We start from the raw sequence: 20,394 nt of genomic DNA, 5'->3' as shown, positions 1-20,394 counted from the left end.
GGGGATAAACACCACAGGATAGCCTGTCACTGCCTGTAGCTAATAGGACTTATGTGACAGGAGGGCAGAAAGATAGTCTGGACCAGCCATGGCTATATATAAATTAGAAATACCTGTACTACAACATCTGCCAGGATCCCAGGAACTGTAATTTAAAAGAAAAGTAAGATTCAACCCTAACCTGTGTTTATTTCTCATGTTATAATTTCAAGATTGATATGCTATCTCACAGGTGGTCTATATTAGCAATGAAAATTCATGAATATCTCAACAATGGACATGTAAGATCTTATTAGGTGTTCTATATAGTGAAATAATTCTTCACATTTTCCCCCTCAGACTGTAGTGTGACTGTTGTGCAACTTTGTCCAGCTTTAACGTTTAAGAATAATGAATGGGAAATTAATATTGTCCTTTTCATCCTTTATCCCAAAAGCTCAAATCAACCATATTTGTCTAAAAGCCTGAGTAAGACAGAAAAATACTAGTCCTCCTGTTAGTCTTTAGTTTTCTGTAAATACAATGAAAAGTGAGATTTAATAAATCTGTTACTTACAAATGTTACCATGTATTAAAAAAAAATGTACTGTATATGCCCTAATTGTTAAGATTTGCTGCATTGAATGATTGTAGTGTATTAACTTTGCTTGGCAAGCATGAAATACAAATACAATTTTACTTTCTGCAATCAAGCATTCTTTATTTACAAAATACAAGAGGCTGTTCTTGAAGTGCCACAAATTGAATCAGAAATGGCACTTGTTCTGGTTTATCAGATTGGTTTTGATAATTAGTATTTCAGAACTGTTTGATCTCAATGATGAATACTCGATTAGTTTTTCATGAAATCAGTCAACCACACCACTTGGCATTGCTCATGTGAAACGATGCTGATTTAGCTGTCCACATGCAAGCAGCCTACCTCTTAGCAGGTCTGTGAGGCTGGTCTTTTGGGAAAAAGAGGTGGAAAAAAGGGCAAGTTTATGGGTAATGACATTGGATTACTAGATATTTAAGGTTTGATATTTCACTTCTCAATTATGTTCTATCCTTATCTTATTGGTCTGACTGCTACATCTCTACAGAATCAATCTTAACTGTTAAATATGTTTCTGCTATTTCAAAAATAAGCCTTCATGACACCATTGTCATCCTTAAACCCCCTTGAGGATTTGCCCTGATAAATAATATTTCATATGTGGAATGCTTATGTGATTTTCACGGAGTGATAACCTCGCTTCCTCTTAACTTTGATGCATTGAGATTGCTCCTTTTCTCTACCAAAGTGCTTTTTACATCAGCTCCTGCAAATTAACTTAAGAGGATTTTAGATTTGGATTCCTTGTATTTATTTGAACATGTCTTGAATAAAATGACTGGCTTGTTTCAATGAGCTCTGGAATACATACAAGTTACATACATACAAATGGTGTAACTTTCCATTAAGATCAGATAAAAACTGTAACAACCATCAAAGGATAAGAAAATAATTCACCTTAAGAGCCTTATGTCAGTACTGTACTTTATTATTTTACATTATTTCAAGTATTATGATATGTTGATATAATTAACATCTATTATAGGGCTGACTCTGAAAACAATGAAAACAATTTAAACGAAATTGAAGCAGCGGAGCTTGGTTCAAATCTGGGTGGCAAATCACCTTATCTCCTTCTGCCTCCGGCACCAAATATAGAATTGAAGCAAGTTGCGGCAGGGACTGTTTGTGTAAAATGTTATGAACAGCACTACGTACCATGTGCTATATTGTAATTGTGGAGTGCTCTGAGTCCCATTGGGAGAAAAGTACCATATAAAGAAAAGTTATTATTATACTGTGACATTGTATTTGTTTTCATGGTGCAGACATGTAAACATTCTCTACATAGGGCCCAAGTGTACAGTTTAATAATTCAAACATGTGAATCTGTGTATGCATTAAAATCTTTACAATCCTTAATTTCATAAACTTGCAAAACTACAGCATACTGAGGAATTCACATTTATATTCAATGACAATTAAATATGACATCATTTATGAATCAATATAATATATTACCAGAGAGGTATTTGTATTTGTGACTTACGGGGGCTGTACTTCGGTTTACTTACATGTGTTTGTGTCTACCCTTTTGTGAATACAGTTTGCTGTTTCTATCAATTTAAGGTCCAAAACTCGAGGTGGGCAACCCTGTCGCCAATCACCACAAGTGGCGAATTGGCCATGAAAGTGTAACAAATTTGAGTTTGCCAGCTCCCACATTAAAATAAACTTTTTCCTGGCGGCACGTGCTGGTTTCCGTTTTCTGAATGAGTCAACGAAGTGAACCAGCAGCAGGTGATAGTGCTGAGGTGAGTGAAGCAGCAGCAGGTGATAGTGCTGAGGTGAGTGTAGTAGACGAACAGTGTGTGTTGTTTTAAATGTTCTATTGACCAACCTAATTTCTCAATTTTTACCTGGTGGGGCGATTTTCACTTCTCATTGAAAAATAGATTGCCCACCTTTTGTGAATGTAAACCTTGTGAATATCTACCTTTTGGGAGAGAGAGTGGCTCTAATTGACATCTTATCCAGATTGTCCTAGAAATGGAGTGTTTCAGTGTCTCTTTTGCTAACACGTCCTACTCCTCTATCAATCTCTCTGTGGGGGTACCCCAGGGCTCTGTCCTGGGACCTCTTCTCTTTTCTCTGTACACTTTCTCTAGGTGACCTAATCATATCTCTTGGGTTTAAATATCACCTCTATGCTGATGACACTCAAATGTACTTTTCAACCCCTGACCTTACACCTGCTGTACAGACCAAAGTTTCTGAATGTCTCTCTTCAATAACATCCTGGATGGCCCTACAACGACTTAAACTTAACATTGCCAAAACCGAGCTCCTCATACTTCCTCCCAAACCTGGCCCTATTACCTCCTTCCACATTACTGTTGGTAGTGCTATCATTCACCCAGTAGCCCAAGCACGCTGCCTAGAGGTCACACTCGACTTCTCTCTCTCATTCTCCTCTCACATTCAAAATGTTTCTAAAACCTGTCATTTTTTCCTCCGCAATATTACAAAGATACGCCCTATCCTCTGTTGTTCGACTGCTAAAACTCTGACTCAAGCCCTTATTCTCTCCCGTCTCGATTACTGCAACCTCGTGCTCTCCGGCCATCCTGCCTCTCACCTGTCTCCCCTACAATCTATCTTAAACGCTGCCAAAATCACTCTACTCTTTCCTAAATCTGTCTCAGCATCTCCCCTCCTCAAATCACTCTCCTGGCTTCCTATCAAATCCCGCATCTCACACTCAATTCTGCTCCTCACTTTTAAAGCTTTACACTCTTTTGCTCCTCCTTACATCTCAGCCCTAATTTCTCACTATGCTCCATGCCGACTCTTGCGTTCTACTCAAAGATGTCTTCTCTCTACCCCTTTTGTATCTAAAGCCCTCTCCCGCCTTAAACCTTTTCCACTGACCCCCACACCTCTGGAATGCCCTTCCCCTCAATACCCAACTAGCACCCTCTCTATCCACCTTTAAGTCCCACATTAAGACACAATTGCTTAAAGAAGCATATGAGTAGCACTGTGGATAATACTAGCCACATGATACATAATGCTTGGCCCCCTGCAGACGCATTTACCAGAATTCCCTCCTACTGTCTCTGTACGTTCTCCCTACCTACCAATTAGACTGTAAGCTCCTCGGAGCAGGGACTCTTCTTCAGAAATTTTACTTTTATGTCTGAAGCACTTATTCCCATGATCTGTTATTTGTATTATTTGTTATTTATATTATTGTCACGTGTATTACTGCTGTGAAGCGCTATGTGCACTAATGGCGCTACATAAATAAAGACATACATACATACATACATGGAGAAATTGAACTCATTGCTCATAGCATACAAGCTACTAATGAAAAGTTTTGCATGTGACCTGATTGGGTGGGATTTTGAGAGCTGTAATATGTAGGAGATAAGCATAACCATGTTCTAAAAGACTCATCTTTTTGTAAACCCTTTGAGTGCCCAAATCCTGATGTTAGCACAGTGCCATAGATGTTTTGGCACTAGACCATGTACAGTAATTACAGTAGTTGGGTAGATTTGACATCACCTCGATTTGCAACCAGGAGCAAGGAACTGAAGTTCTTCTCTTTCAATCACATCATGATCTATTACTCCCAAAGTAGAAATTACTGATTCTCTTTTGAGCAGCATCATTTTTGATTTGTCCTATTACATCATGTGAATACCCAACCAATCAAATGGTAATTATTTGACATGTCCAGTGTCACAATGACCTCACCCTGGAATTTGTATACATTAATTTTCCTTAGCACATTCACATTTCTGAGACAAGTCTGCAACCCTGCCTTTCAACCATTATCACCTAACATACAATCCTTCCACCGCAGCAAGGGATTCTGGGAAATGACATGCAAATGCGCACACAATGTGTCACCTTTTGCCTGGAATATCTATTCACATGGTGTTGTTTCAACTAGACCGCCCCTTCTCCTACTTTTTTTTCAACTTTACTCAGCAATTTTTTTCATTTTGCATTTAAATTAAATGTTTTTTAACTTGTATTGACTTTTCTCACAAATAATGATGTATGTAGTTGTGTGTACGTGTATATATAGGTTATTTGTTGCCTTTTTCACCCACCATAACTTAAAATGTATATGGTGTGTATATATACTGCTGCGACACACTTTATTCAAGCAAATACCCAGTATGTACCTGGCAGATACCTGGAATGCGCTGCTCCTCACCTCTGACAAGCCCCGTTGCGTTTGCCTTCCCAGCCTGGGTTCATGCCTGGCTGACGGGCGGCTGATCTGTTAAATGATAATGATTAGGATTTAATAGGCTGCAATGCTTCGCGTGTCTACCAGATGGCATAAATTCATGAATTGTAATGCAGTATATATATATATACTGTGCAGTATTGCAGCCAGCGGGAATAAAATGCTTCAATCCCTGCCTGGAAAATAACTCAATGCACTCGGGCAGAAAACAGTCACAAACCTCAATACACCCGGGTATACCCGAATTCGTGGGACTAGCCGAGCTCGAATAAAGTGTGTCGCCAGTGTATGTGTAGCCCCTCTGGGGACTACTAGTTAATAAAAAGGTTTAATAGCCTTAATTAGTTAAATGGGAGGAATCACTCTGGTATTGTCCCTCCCTACCATGTGACATAGGATGTCTCGTGCCAATGATGTCACCATAAGAAGATAGAACCAATGTTCTAGAAGGAGGTTCCATGGAGTTCTGGTAAGGGCTTCATCGTAAGTCTTGTATTTAGGTTTAAGTGTCTAGTGTCACCATTGATTGTTTTCAGGTAAGGAATGTGCCCTATAGAGTTAGTGCCCATAGTAATTTCCTGTGTTTGTTCCCATGCAGGAAAAGGAGTAAGCTGGTATTCAGCAGGAGATCTCCGAGTAGTAGCTCCGGAGTATAATCGGATCGGCCCCAGCATAAGATCCTCTGTAAACTCCCGATCCAAGAAATATAGACTAAGAATGCCGTATACCAAAATGGGATAGTGATCCTGGTCAGTAGTGTGTCAACCTGAGATAGGGCATTATTTAAGCTATACAGGAGATTGCCCAGTATAGGAGTGAGAGCTACCATGGAAAGACACTCAGAGTAACCATATTGTTTGACACCAGCTCATTTCTGAAGTGAAGTCTGTCTGTTATATGGCAAACTTATGAACGGATGTGAATCAAGCTCTTGTTGGTACTATAAAAGTTCTTTGTGCCTACCATTATTCTATCTGCTTATCCATGCTCAACCTTCATGGATCCAGTACCATGAAAAGATTTGAGAGACTGAGCACCGACATGTAAATATCCATCTCAATGTAAACTCCTTTAGAGCCGGGCAAGGAGGGTTACATATGTTTATAGTGTATATATTGTATATATCCTGTATATATAGTGAATGTATTGTGTGTGTTTATGAATATGGTGCATGTATTTATGTAGAATGTAGAGTATGCCGTATGTACAGACGTAGCACACGTTTTTACAGCAGGAAAAACATGCTTTTGCACCCACTGCAACATGCCAGAGGGTGCAATAAAGTGTATTACATATGTATGTATGTATATGGTTCATATATGTTATTTGTGCGTTTATGTTCAATATATATTGCATGCATGGAGTGTATGTGTGTGGTACATGGTGCATGTGTGATGTAAGTGATTTGAATATACACTGTGTTTATTTATGCATGCATCTGGTGTGTGTATCTAATCTATATGTGGAACATGTACCTGATATGTACATAATTGTATATGATGTGTTCATTGTGTGTTAGTATGTGTATGGTTCTGCTTATTGTATAGTGTGTGTGTATGGTGTGTGTGTATCTGGTGTGCATGCGTTTGTGTATGGTGTGTAGACCACTCAGCTGGACTTGCCCCCACGGCTACTATTTCCATGCCGCCAGCCCCTGCTGTTAAAAACATATTCACATTTACTTACAGTTTATTTTTCCATTGCCCTGGTCTTGCAAGTTTTGCTTTTCCAGTAAACCTTAATAAGAAAAGGAGGAAAAATAATCTTCATCACAATCATAATAATGGTCGCATTGCAGTAAATTGACTACATGGATAATTACCAGTTCATTTTTTTCTATTCTAAAAGTACTTACTGTAACTCGGACAACCATAAAATGAAATCCATAGCACAGCGCTATTGTCTCTTGTTTTAGCTAATGACTCAAATGTAGGCTTATAATGACACTGACTTCTCATACAGTGTTTAGAGTAATAAATGTAAATAAATGGCAGGGTTTTATTACAATAGCAGAATAATATAATAAGCTTTAGCATCTATTTCCCATTTGCAAAACATGCAGAATAGACTGCACTTACACAAGATAATATAAACATGACATATCTGAGCTTGTAACATTGCTTTGGAGAGATTGCAGATGTTTGTAATTTAATATCTATTTTATGTGAGAAGAATTTTATAAATAGGTTTTAAGTCCTGGAAACTCTTTTTTTAAGGCATGTAACATACAATAATCAAATATGTGTCTTTTTAAATATTCCATAACACCAGTTACCAATGAATGAGGGGTTTAAGCCCTACAAGACACCAGCATTCACAGAAACAAATGGATTAACACCTAACCAATTCACTATTTAACTGCTTATAAGAATCACTACAGTGGCATCTGTATTACAAAGTGTTACAATTGATTCAATACAATATATATATATGTATATATATATATATATATAGTGCACAATAAATGAGTTCTTCAGTATTAAGTGATACCATTTTTATTGGACTAACAATTTGGGCCTCATTCAGAAAGCCTCGATAAGGCCCTTATGTGTGCACTTATCGACCAAAATGGCTACTCGTATTCAGAAAGTCTCGATAAGTGCTCGATAACGGCCTGTATCGACACAAAATTTTATCACCAACAGAAATTCGCCAATTGAGCGGCGATCAGCCGCTTATTTACCATTTTCTGAAGGATCATAAACTCGCGGGATTCAGATACCCGCGAGTCAGCTGTCTCGGCCTATCGCAGCCCATCGCAGCCCATCGAAGCCCTAAAAGGCGTTCTTCTCCCCAAATCCAATTCACCTCAAACTTTTGGTAAATTGGTGGGGAGATGCCTCGATGAGCTGCGATGTGTCGGGACTTAGAAGAAATCAGGCCCTTTTCCTGCCTCGGATTGATGCCGGGGTCTCCGGAGCTGATAGCCATTAATAGCAGCTCCAGACCCCCCCGGCATGCATCCGATGCAGGAAAAATGCATGTACAGCAACTTCATTACCTTAGCGGCTAACTGCTAAGGCAATGAAGGCGTTAAACATCCGTGCCAGGCTTACTGTAAAGACATACATTACAATACTGTGGCTAGCGAGGGTGGGTGAAGGGGGAATTCGGCCCTTAGTGGCTGTATAGGCCTTGCGGGGCAGTTGCGGGGGGACTTAACCCCTTCATTACCTTAGCGGTTAATACCGCTAAGGTAATAAAGGGGTTAACCCAACCGCTAGCCCCCCGCAAGGTCTAAACACCCATCCTTAGGGCTAATACCCCCTTCACCCATCCGTGAGGCCTAAGCACCCACCCCTGACTGACTATACCCACCCTGTATCCATTGAGTAGTATAGTGGTACATCATACCCATATAATAATACTGTATGGGCTGTGCTTCATTTGCCTTTAAGATGACGTCACGAAGCCGGCGTCACATGGTATTTCAGCCAATCAGATCGTGGGAACCAATTCCATACTCTGATTGGCTGAAATATCTTGTGACACAGCGGCCATCTTGGATTTCGTGACGTCATCTTAAAGGCAAATGAAGCACAGCCATTCTGATTGGCTGGCATCATTCCCTTTAAGTGACGTCATGTCAAAAAATAAATTAAAGTCGGAACATGGTTTTAACAGCCAATCAGGTGGCTGTTAAACATTTTGAGGCTAAATGTGACGTCACAAGCCCTATTTTAGGCCGTGACGCCTCATTTGAGCCCAAGAAGCCGACGAGACAACATCGGTTGGGATTTAACATGGGGTATTTTGGATTGACAGATGAAGAAAGAAGATAAAGAAGAACAAGAAATGGTTACAGATGAAGATAGAAGAAAGTGATTAAAGAAAGAAAAAAGAAGATTTGCGTACCTGATCCGGATCTTCATGGCGGATGGCATCGGATGCTGTTGGAGGGCTTCAAGGTATGTGAGCTTCCTGTTACCCCGGGAGTCGGAGGGCCACCGCTTCTAATGGTAAGTAATATATTCAATGTTTGTAAATGTCTCTTTTTACAGGTTTATTCTTTGGATGTGTTTTTTGATTTTTGAGGGGAAGGCACATTGAGTGATAATATATTAATCGGTACCTCTTTAGGGTACAGATTAATACATTTTTATGACAATATTTGGGGGGGGGGCATTTCTCGCTTGTTATTGCTGTTGCTTTTCTTCATTGCAGTTTATTATGTGGATGTGATTGTTTGTTCATGCTTAATGTAATAAAAGGTTTGCGATTGGTGTTCGCTTGTACTTAATGTTATATTATGTTAGCTAATGTGTTTTATGGTTACTTCAGAGATTGTTTTAATTTATTTCTTTGTCTTTTAATGGATACATTCATTAATGTTGTAGTAATTCATTGTTTGGATTGGTTAGTGTTACTATTCATTTTGAGTTGGTTTATGAATTAATTGGTTTGATTGGGTAATGGTTTAATTAATTCATTGTTGATGTTACTGCTTGTATTGATTGGATTAGCTGGCTACTGTTTATATTTAGCGAAGTGTATTTTTTTTTAGTTTACTTATGTTTTATTATTGTGTGTCTTGTGTATTAATGTATTGTCATTAGGGTGCCCATTGAGTGCTATACAGGCTTATCATGCCCATATTATTATTATATGGGTATGATGTACCACTATACTACTCAATGGGATAGGGTGGGTATAGTCAGTCAGAGGTGGGTGCTTAGGCCTCCCGGGTTGGTATCGGGTCAGGGTGGGTTAACCCCTTAATGACTATAGCGGTTAGTAACCGCTAAGGTGATAAGGGGTTAGGGGCCATTAGAATGTCTTTATTATGTATATACTGTATATGCTTTCTTGCTATGGAGGACAGAGGGACCTGCTGTTGTGGTAAGTATAACTGTATTTATTTACTTTATTTTTGTATGCTAATGCAGTGATAAATAATGGGCAAATAATCTATTATCCATATCTGGATAATATTTATTTTGCCCGTTACTGTACTGTAAGGGTTTGGGCGGAGGGGGGGCGTGTATTGATGTTTATTAAAATATTTATTGATATACATTTCTTTAATAGTGTAGATGTGCAGGGGGTTTCCGGAGCTGAAACACGTTGGTTTCAGGTCCAGGGACCCCCTGCTTCCCGAGATACAGGCCCCTTTATGGGGTGCCGGTATCCCTCTGCATTGAAATGTCCCGCGTCACGTGACCGGAACATTTCCTTGCATAGGAGATACCGGCACCCCATAAAGGTGCCTGTATCTCGGGAAGCAGGGGGCCCCCGGACATAAAACCAACGTGGTTCAGCTCCGGAGACCCCCTGCACCTCTACACTATTAAAGAAATGTATATTTAAATAAATAATTTTCGGGCGACATTTCAGCTGGGAGAGGCGGCTCTCTCTGAGCTGCTCTCTCTGCAGCAGAAATGAATCGCCGGTTCAGGCCTTTTCAGAGGGTTGATGCTATCACTGGCAGCAACTCGCCCATTTTGGGAATTTTGCTATCACTGGTAATCGAGCCTTTCTGAATACCGTGATAGCAACGCCCAAAAAACAGTCATTTTAAATTCCCTGGCGATATTTTTTATCAACCCTCTCTGAATGAGGCCCTTTGTGTCATAGGACAAGCTTTCGAGAGTTCGATATATATATAACACACAAAAGGAAGAGCAAGCTCCATAGCATAACTCTGTGTAAGATAAATTTAATGTTAAAAAAGAGAGACACGGTCTATTGGACCTGCACTCACAAGAGGATAAAAGATATAAGCATTTGAGAGATAATCTCTGTGCGGATGACATCACCAGATTTTACCACTATTATACCACTTGTGTGTGGTGTTTTTTGTTGTTGTCTTTTTGTCTACATAAGGAAGAAAAGAGCAATAAGACCACGCGCTGGAGGACAACTTTATTTTCTACAAATCTTATACAAGGAGGAGTTTGAATTACCTCCTGGGACACCAGCTGCGGGACTTTATTTATTGCACCTCATTAATAGGACTATGGCCACTTTTATTTATTTTTTCTTTGTTATAGAACCAATGCCTGAAATAATGGGTCGGCCTGGTGGATGGGTTAGTGATTTGTGCACCTTGGGTAAAAAGTTAAAAATAAATAGGATGTCTTGGGTTCTCGGTCATAAGGTACTCAAATTCTTTGTCATTCAGAATGCCCGTATCCTTGCCCTTGTTTAGCAGCACGGACAATTCTTTTTTATATAAATTAGAAGGATCATCCCTAAGTTTTACTTACGTGTTAGCATCTCCAAGGAGTCTATCTGCTACTTTTACAGAATCTTACCAATTCATTATTACAACTCCCCCCCCCCTTGTCCGCTTGTTTTATAAACAATGTTCGGCCGTCTGATACATTTTTAACTGCTTCATGTTCCTTTTTTGTTAAATGATGTCTATATTTACTCTTACTTAATGACAATTTTTCAAAATCGTTTATAATCAATTTTGCAAACACATCCAAAAAATGTCCTTTACTGACTCCAGGGTAGAAAGTGGATTTCTTCTTGAGATCCGTATGCATATATTTAGAATCTACATTTGGTACTGCATTGGAGAGGTCGACCCTAGGGTTGCCCCAGTTCCTGAGTTCTGCATCTTTATTGATAAAAAATATTTTTACAGTTAATTTTCTCTCATATATACTAGCATCTATGAATAGTCCAACATGACTAGGACCACTCGTTGGTGCAAATGCCAGACCTCTCGAGATCACTTGTTCTTGATCTCGTGTCAGTTTTTTTTTAACTCAGATTAAAAATATCTTAAATCTATTATATATAAATATATAAAAATATTAAAAAAGATCTTTCTTTTACTTAATTCGATTTCATTTACCCTAGTGCACCCCTATATATGGTAATAGGCAGACCGGGGGTGTCCATATTAACATTCACTCAGATTAAAAATACTCCAATTCTCTATCTGGCTAAATTATTTTCTGATTTACCCGCTCCTCTCCCCCGCTTGCCTCTGTGCTTCCCTCTCTTTTTTTGATCACTACTATCTGATCCACCTCCCTCAAGGGGAGAATCTGTTGGCCTCCCTCAGACTCTAAGACCTGGCCTTCTTTAAAAAAAAAAACAGCATTCCCTGTTTTTGCTGCTGTCTCTGCTTCTTGATTTGACCTTTTCTCTTTTTTGGGGGCTACAGTTTTAGGTCTCTCTTTCTTATTTTCTCTTTTAGAGTGATAACCTTGATCTCTAGATGTAAAGCCTCTTTTATTATGAAATATTTTGTTATTGTTCTGATAGTGCCAATCTGTTTTGGTCTTTTATAGTTCTTTTCGGGAGACCACCTCTCATAGTGTCTTTCTTGTCTATATAGGGAGACCTGTATTTATCTTGAATGTAAGATGGATGGTTGCTCCATTTGGAACGGGTGTCTCTTCTAGAGTCCTCTCTATGTCTGGAGTCCTCCATCACTGGTTCTCTATAGCTAGAGGGTTCACTGTGCCTCACAGTCAGATGTCCCTCCAGAAATTCAGGTATACAGTCTGTTGTTCCAGCATTAGATGCTGTGTGTGGCTCAGGGAACGTCAGGGATCCCCTGAGGAAATCCGTCAATCGGAAGAAACGCGTACACGTAGGGCACGTGGTTTCAAGGAGCTACGTTTGGTGGAATAGCTCATGTGTCTGCTGCCAGGAGAGGGAGGACGTTCCCTGAGCCACACACAGCATCTAATGCTGGAACAACAGACTGTATACCTGAATTTCTGGGGGGACATCTGACTGTGATGCACCGGTAGCAGTGAGGTCTGATGTACTGAAGTAAACATTCGGCGAGCAGCTATTTGTTGGCGCATGGGTTTACCCATAAAATGCTTAATTTGCATTGACAAATTGTGAGTGTGCATTTGTCTTGTGATTTTTTATTAAAATGTTGTTACCAGATTTTACACATGGATCGGGCGCTTTTTCTCTTGTTTCTCCAATATATATATATATATACAAAAACTCAAAAATCCAGGTGCTGGCAGATTGACAGGGAACACTGGTCAGTCTGTGGGATATGCTAAAAGATAGAATCCGCAGCACACTCAAAATGAAAAGTTGTTTAATCCATGATATACATCAGGCAGTCACAGAAACTCTAGCAGAGCAAGCTCTGTATTGTCAATGAAAAGAAAGTGGAATATATAGGAAGAACAACCATAGTGAAAACCATAAAGAACAAGATTGCAAACACCCAGCAGCTGTGTATATACTGATGCTTAACTATACAGCCAATCAGAGCCCATCTATACATCATCCATTAGCATATGCTACCCTTAATTACTAAACAACACTCAGCTGAAAGTAAGGAGTGGACAAACCATCTCCAAGCTTGGTTCAATCTATGTCATTAAACTCTCCAACTGCATATCCAAAAATATTGACTAACAAAGTGAACAGCAGTAACACAACATACGTTGAGTCCTATGGATATACACGAAAACCAGGGGGAACCCCACTAACTGGTCATGTGTATACGCTGAGATAATAGCGGGTACACATAGCATGTGTATGGACTAACAAGGAGCAAAATGGTGATGGTTGACACCAATGGGGTAGTGGCGTAATAAAACGTAAAAAAACGTAAAAAAACGTAAAAAAACGTTAAAAAAAAATAGCATCCCACCGATAGATAACCAATATTAGCATCCTTAGGCCACATAAAGTCCACTCCTCAGAGGCCCGTCAAGTCGTAATCACGGTTAAGACCCTGGGGATGTAAGGTCCCCAATTTATGTATTCAGTAGGCCTCACATTTCTTAAGGGTAAGAACCCTATTGCCTCCACGTCTCGGTTTTGAGACGTGGTCTATAATTTGTACCCGTAGCTGACTAATAACATGTCCTGCTGCCACAAAGTGTGCGGACACCGGTTGATCTTGATCCCGATGTTAAATCGTTGATTTATGCTGGCTCACCCTCTCCTTCAGTTGTGGGTTGTTTCACCATCATAGGCCATACCACATGGGCACTTGACGAGGTACACCACGAAATCTGTATCACATTTGGTGTAATGTTTCATGTGATATTTTCACCCTGTTTGGGGATGTGTAAATGTTGGGCCCTTTTATATATTCCCGCATTGGGCACAGGAAAGACATGGAAAAGTTCCCTGAAGTGGTGTGCTCAAAAACCTTGTAGTGGTAGTCTTTGCTGTCCCAAAGTCGTCCCTAACTACAGAATCTCTTATCATGGGCGCCCTTCTGTAAGACTTCAACGGTGGTGCAGTGAGTATTTTACTAAGTTTAACGTCCGCTTGGATAAGATATCAAAATTTGCGGATGAGATGACTGATGTCAGCACTAGCAGTAGAGTATGTGCTGACAAATGGAATTCTGCCCGTCATCTTGTTCCTTATTTTTGGACAGAGTAATAGTTCCCTATCCATATTAGATACCAGTGTCCTTTCCGTCTCCAGTGCCAACTGGGGATAGCCCCTGGCTATGAATTTATCAACCATTAGATTTAGTTGAATATCTAGGTTTACAGGTTCGCTGACAATTCTCTTCACCCTGTACAGTTGACTCTTGGGGAGAGAACAAATGCTGTGAGAAGGATGAAAACTCTCATGCAGTAACAGAGTATTGCGATCCGTACTCTTATGTTAGAGATCCGTCTGTAGGGCATTGCCCAATATATATACTCTGGTATCTAGAAAACAGACCTCTTTCAGGTCATAGTGCATGGTGAAGCTGATGGTGTCCAGGGCCATGTTCAGTTACTGATGGAACAAGAGGAGAGAATCCACACGCAAGGAAAATGCCAGCTATATACCGTTGCCAAGTAATGGGTAATGGCACATTCTTCAAATAACGGATTGGTGTAAACATGATGGTCCTCAAAGAAGTTCATGAAAATGTTTGCGTACGAGGGAGCCACGTTGGAACCCATCGCGGTCCCTCGTACCTGATTGAAAAACCGATCCTCGAACAAAAAATAATTCTCAAATAACACAATTTTAAGTAATGACAAAAGAAAATTCTGTTCCTGTTCAGGGAATGTTTGATCTGAGCGAGATAGAAACGGACAGCCTCCACACCCTCACGGTGAGTGATAGAGGTGTAGAGGCTGTCCACATCCATGGTAACCAGGAGCATATTTGGTGTATTCATATTCAGCGTCCTAAGGTGTAACAGGAATTGGGTGGTATCCTGTATGTAGGAAAGACCCATAGTGACAAGGGGTCTGAACATTATGTCCAAGAATGTAGCAATTTTTTCAAAAATAGAAACCCCGCTACTATGGGGTGCCCCGGAGGGTCATCAAGCCTCTTATGCACTTTTGGAAGTACATATAGAACCGGGATAATGGGGTCATCCACAGTTAGATAGGACTTCAGCTGTTTGTTAATCAATCCCATAGTCTCTGCCCTCACCAATAGTGCCTGAATTGTCTGTCCTATCCTAGGAGTAGGATCTTGTGTCAGGGGGAGATAGTTGTCATTGTCCGACAGTTGTCTCAGAATTTCAGAGTGATATGATGCTCTATCCATGACAACTATCGCACCCCCCCTTATCTGCAGTCTTGACTATGATTGATTGATTGAGCCTCAGATTTTTCAATGCCTCCCTCTCCAATTTGGTAATATTAGGCCTGTTCCCAGCCCCAGTCGGTTTCTTCTTTAGTTTAAGTTTTGTTAATTCAGCCAAAGTCATTTGAATATACGTTTCCACAGCATGATTCGTGGATGGTGGATTCTGTGGGCTTTTTTTCTTGAGGTCCTTGGCCCGATTCAATATGGTATTCTGTGCTGTCCCAGATGATTGGTCCCCATTAGACTCCAGTACAAAGGTTCCTGGAGCAGATGGTTCTAGTATAGTGTCATGTTCTCCATGTGCAAAAAAGGCTTTCCCCCTCACGTTTTTAAAGAACCTATTGATGTCGAGTTCTATTTCAAAAAAGTCAGCACCATGCGTGGGGGCAAATGATAGCCCCTTTTGAAGAACTTGATGTTCAATATCCGTAAGAGTGTATGATGAGATGTGTATTACTGATGAAATCCCTGTTGAAATGAGCGTGTTATCATCTGTTGATGTAGTTGGCGTGATCTGCGTCTCCTCCTCTTCTTCTAGACCCGCTTCCCTGCCCTTCGCGTACCTCCTTTTCTCCTCCTTGGGACGGATCCTTCTCTAAAAAAGAGGCATCACTAGATAGTTCTGATTCTGACGAATATGTCTGTTCCTGTCTCCCTTGGGCTGTTTTGCGAGAAAAGCGTTTACCCTGTTGGTTAGAGGATCGTTGGTAAACCCAACGATAGACTTGGTTGGTCTTGTAGTCATAGGCATCACGTTGGAACTTTCTTCTCTTCCGCAATTCAACCTCTTTTCTGTATTCCGCCATTGATTTATCCAGTTTTTCCTTCAAATCCTTAACCTCATCAGGTGTGAGTTTGGACTGGGCCTTTTTCTCCGTCTCAAGAATCTTCTCCTTCACCACCGTGATCTCTTTTTGCACCTGCTCGATTGTCAATATAATTAGGTCAAATGAACACTTATTCAGGATTTTTTCAAAGGTGTCACAGTATTCTTTGTTTTCACTAAATATTGTGGGTCGGAGATTAACCCATAAACCCCTTGGTATCCTCTTCATTCTATGAAACTCTGCCAGAGTAATCCCATGCAGTTCAAGGTTAATGTTCTGCCGTAGATCACGTTCTAAGTTACCAGCAAAGAATTCTTCCTCTTGAACCCCCAGAAAGTCCTTTTGTCCCCTCACTAACGTCGAGATACGTGCCGCCTCTAAGTCGCTATACATACTATATATATATATATATATATATATATATACAGTGTTCGACAATTGTATACATTTACTCGCCCGGGGCGGGTGGATTTAACCCCCGGGCGAGTAACTATTGGCCCAAGCAGCACACGTGTTTTTTTTTTAAATTCCCCCGTTCGCGCTGAAATTTCCCTGCTCGCGCTGAAAAAAAAAAAAAAAAAAAAACTCCCCTACCTGACTCCTGATTGGCGCGCGCTCCAGGCTTTGTGGGCGCGGCCAGGCTCTATATGAGCCCGCCCCCAACGAGCGGCCATTCTGCCTGGAGCTCTGTTGGAGGGTAAGTACTCTCCATGCTGCGGCCCCTCTGCTCCTTCCCTGCGATCCCCCTGGTCCCCACATGGCTCCCTACTCCCCACCGCGGAAGCTCTCCTGTCCCATTCCCCTCCTCCTGTCCCCTGCTCCTGTCCCCTCCTCCTGTCCCCTGCTCCTGTCCCCTCCTCCTGTCCCCTGCTCCTGTCCCCTGTCCCCTTCTCCTGCTCCCTTCCCCTCTTCCTGCTCCTGTCCCCTTCCCCTCGATCCACCGATCGATGTCAGGGGCGGGAGGTCCCCGCTGCTGCAGCCCGATTGGCTTGCGGGGGGGGGGGCTCGGCCCTCACCACGTGCCTCCCATGCGTCCCCTACCTTCATGATGGCGCAGCCGCCGCATGAGGTGGGGGGATGTCGGCCTGCCCCCCCCCCCGCCACGAGCATCATGCCGCCGCGGGCTGGGGGGGAAGAAGCAGCCTGCAGCTTGGCCAGGCACTGTGACATGCCGGCGAGGGGAGCAGGGCAGTGGCGGCCACGGCAGGGCTGACTGTCACCTGGGGCGCCCAGTGGGGGATACCTCGCCACGTGCCTCCCACCCACCCTGCTGATTGGGGGGGGGATGTCGGCCTGCCCCCCACACGAGCGGGAGATGGGCGCGGGTGGGTGGGGGATTTGCGTGGTGCTGGTCGCGGCCTTTCCTCCCCTGTGTGTGTGTGAGAATGTGTGTGTGTGTGTGTGGGGGAGAATGTGTGTGTGTGTGAATGAATGTATGTGTGTATGGGAGTATGTGTATGTGTGTGACACCAGAGGTCCCCCCAGTCAGTAACCTTCCCCCCAGTCAGTCAGTCACCCCCCCCTGTCAGTCACCCCCCAGTCAGTGTCAGTCACCCCCCAACCCCAGTCAGTGTCAGTCACCCCCCACCCCCAGTCAGTGTCAGTCACCCCCCACCCCCAGTCAGTGTCAGTCACCCCCCACCCCCAGTCAGTGTCAGTCACCCCCCACCCCCAGTCAGTGTCAGTCACCCCCCCCCCCCCAGTCAGTGTCAGTCACCCCCCCCACCCCCAGTCAGTGTCAGTCACCCCCCCCACCCCCAGTCAGTGTCAGTCACCCCCCCACCCCCAGTCAGTGTCAGTCACCCCCCCACCCCCAGTCAGTGTCAGTCACCCCCCACCCCCCAGTCAGTGTCAGTCACCCCCCCACCCCCAGTCAGTGTCAGTCACCCCCCACCCCCAGTCAGTGTCAGTCACCCCCCCACCCCCAGTCAGTGTCAGTCACCCCCCCACCCCCAGTCAGTGTCAGTCACCCCCCCACCCCCAGTCAGTGTCAGTCACCCCCCCACCCCCAGTCAGTGTCAGTCACCCCCCCACCCCCAGTCAGTGTCAGTCACCCCCCCATCGCCGTCAGTGTCAGTCACCCCCCCACCCCCAGTCAGTGTCAGTCACCCCCCCACCCCCAGTCAGTGTCAGTCACCCTCCCACCCCCAGTCAGTGTCAGTCACCCCCCCACCCCCAGTCAGTGTCAGTCACCCCCCACCCCCAGTCAGTGTCAGTCACCCCCCCCACCCCCAGTCAGTGTCAGTCACCCCCCCACCCCCAGTCAGTGTCAGTCACTCACCCACCCAGTCACCCCTGCCCCACCCAGCCACTCACCCAGCAAACCACTCAACCAGCCAGTCACTCACCCAGCCTCTCTCTCTGTGTATCACCCACCCTTTGTGTGTGTCACCCACCGTTTCTCTCCTCTGTCTCCCCCACACTCTCTCTCCCCCCCACACTGTCTCTCTCCCCCCCCACACTCTCTCTCTCCCCCCCACACGCTCTCTCTCCCCCCACATGCTCTCTCTCCCCCCCACACTCTCTCTCTCCCACACACTCTCTCTCTCTCTCCCCCACACTCTCTCTCTCTCTCCCCCACACTCTCTCTCTCTCCCCCACTCTCTCTCTCTCTCCCCCCCACTCTCTCTCTCTCCCCCCCACACTCTCTCTTTCCCCAACACTCTCTCTCCCTCTCTCCCCCACACTCTCTCTCCCTCTCTCCCCCACACACTCTCTCTCTCCCCCACACACTCTCTCTCCCCCACACTCGCTCTCTCCCCCCCACTCTCTCTCTCTCCCCCCCACACTCTCTCTCCCCCCCCCACACTCTCTCTCTCTCCCCCACACTCTCTCTCCCTATCTCCCCCACACTCTCTCTCTCTCTCCCCCACACTCTCTCTCCCTCTCTCCCCCACACTCTCTCTCCCTCTCTCCCCCACACTCTCTCTCCCTCTCTCCCCCACACTCTCTCTCCCCCCCACACTCTCTCTCCCCCCCACACTCTCTCTCTCCCCCACACTCTCTCTCCCTCTCCCCCACACTCTCTCTCCCTCTCCCCCACACTCTCTCTCTCCCCCACACTCTCTCTCCCCCCCCACTCTCTCTCTCTCCCCCACACTCTCTCTCTCTCTCTCCCCCACACTCTCTCTCTCTCCCCCACACTCTCTCTCTCTCTCTCCCCCACACTCTCTCTCCCTCTCTCCCCCACACTCTCTCTCCCTCTCTCCCCCACACTCTCTCTCCCTCTCTCCCCCACACTCTCTCCCCCACACTCTCTCTCCCTCTCTCCCCCACACTCTCTCTCCCTCTCTCCCCCACACTCTCTCTCCCTCTATCCCCCACACTCTCTCTCCCTCTATCCCCCACCCTCTCTCCCCCACACTCTCTCTCCCTCTCTCCCCAACACTCTCTCTCCCTCTTCCCCACACTCTCTCTCTCTCTCTCTCCCCCACACTCTCTCTCTCTGTCACTCACACACTCTCTCTCTCTGTCACTCACACTCTGGATCTCTTATTTACCCTATATATCTTAACTGCCCTATACTACACCGAAATCTTAACTACCCTATACTGCTTTCTTCCAGATCTGGCTCAAGCTTCACACGGAAGACATCGGAACCCCCCCTAACCCAGAAGACAGGTAATGAACACCTCCCCAATGTATAACATTGCGGGAATGAGCGTACCTGGACATTGAGGGACTGCGGATCAGGTAAGATCCCAGGTGGGATTGCTGCTTTAGATATTGTGAAGCGGGGACGTCCAGACACTGGATCAGGAAACTAGTCATTCACACCTGGCTTTTATTTCTAGATCCGACATTTACACACACACATGTAACAAGGACTAATTGTAGTATAATGTAATACAATAAATACATTTATGTCAAAAACGAATGTTGTTCTGACTAGGAATTTATTAAATGTATTTTATTTATATATTTTATTTTAAAGCGGGGTCGGGGGCGAGACTAGGGGCGGGACTGGGGGCGGGACTAGGGGCGGGACTAGGGGCGGGGTTGGGGGCGGGACTAGGTGGCGAGTAGATTTTTTGGTTGGGCGAGTAGCTTTTTGGGTGATTTGTCGAACACTGTATATATATATATATATATATATATATATATATATATATATATATATATATATATATGCAACAGATTGCTTGGAGTGCTGGCTGCTGCTTTTTGTTATATATATATATATATACCAACTGTAAATATGACTGTATGTTCATTTGCATGTCATAGACAGGTCTGCAACCCTATCTTTCCCCATTATCGCCCAG

The 20,394-nt window shown here is 43.7% G+C and overlaps 1 long non-coding RNA gene across 2 annotated transcripts in view; it reads right to left on the bottom strand.

Annotated features, from left to right (window-relative positions):
* LOC142491073 (uncharacterized) overlaps window positions 1-20,394 on the bottom strand; it is a 258,366-nt gene that overhangs the window by 56,102 nt on the left and 181,870 nt on the right. For both annotated transcript variants that reach the window (XR_012800259.1, XR_012800261.1), the window contains one exon: window positions 6,495-6,545. This is a non-coding gene — a long non-coding RNA (uncharacterized LOC142491073). The remainder of the gene's footprint in view (window positions 1-6,494; window positions 6,546-20,394) is intronic.

The sequence above is a fragment of the Ascaphus truei genome, chromosome 3 (genome assembly GCF_040206685.1).
Source record: "Ascaphus truei isolate aAscTru1 chromosome 3, aAscTru1.hap1, whole genome shotgun sequence".
Lineage (NCBI taxonomy): Eukaryota > Metazoa > Chordata > Amphibia > Anura > Ascaphidae > Ascaphus > Ascaphus truei.
The sequence above is the reverse complement of the archived record's forward strand: the minus strand, read 5'-3'. Positions and strand labels throughout refer to the sequence as shown.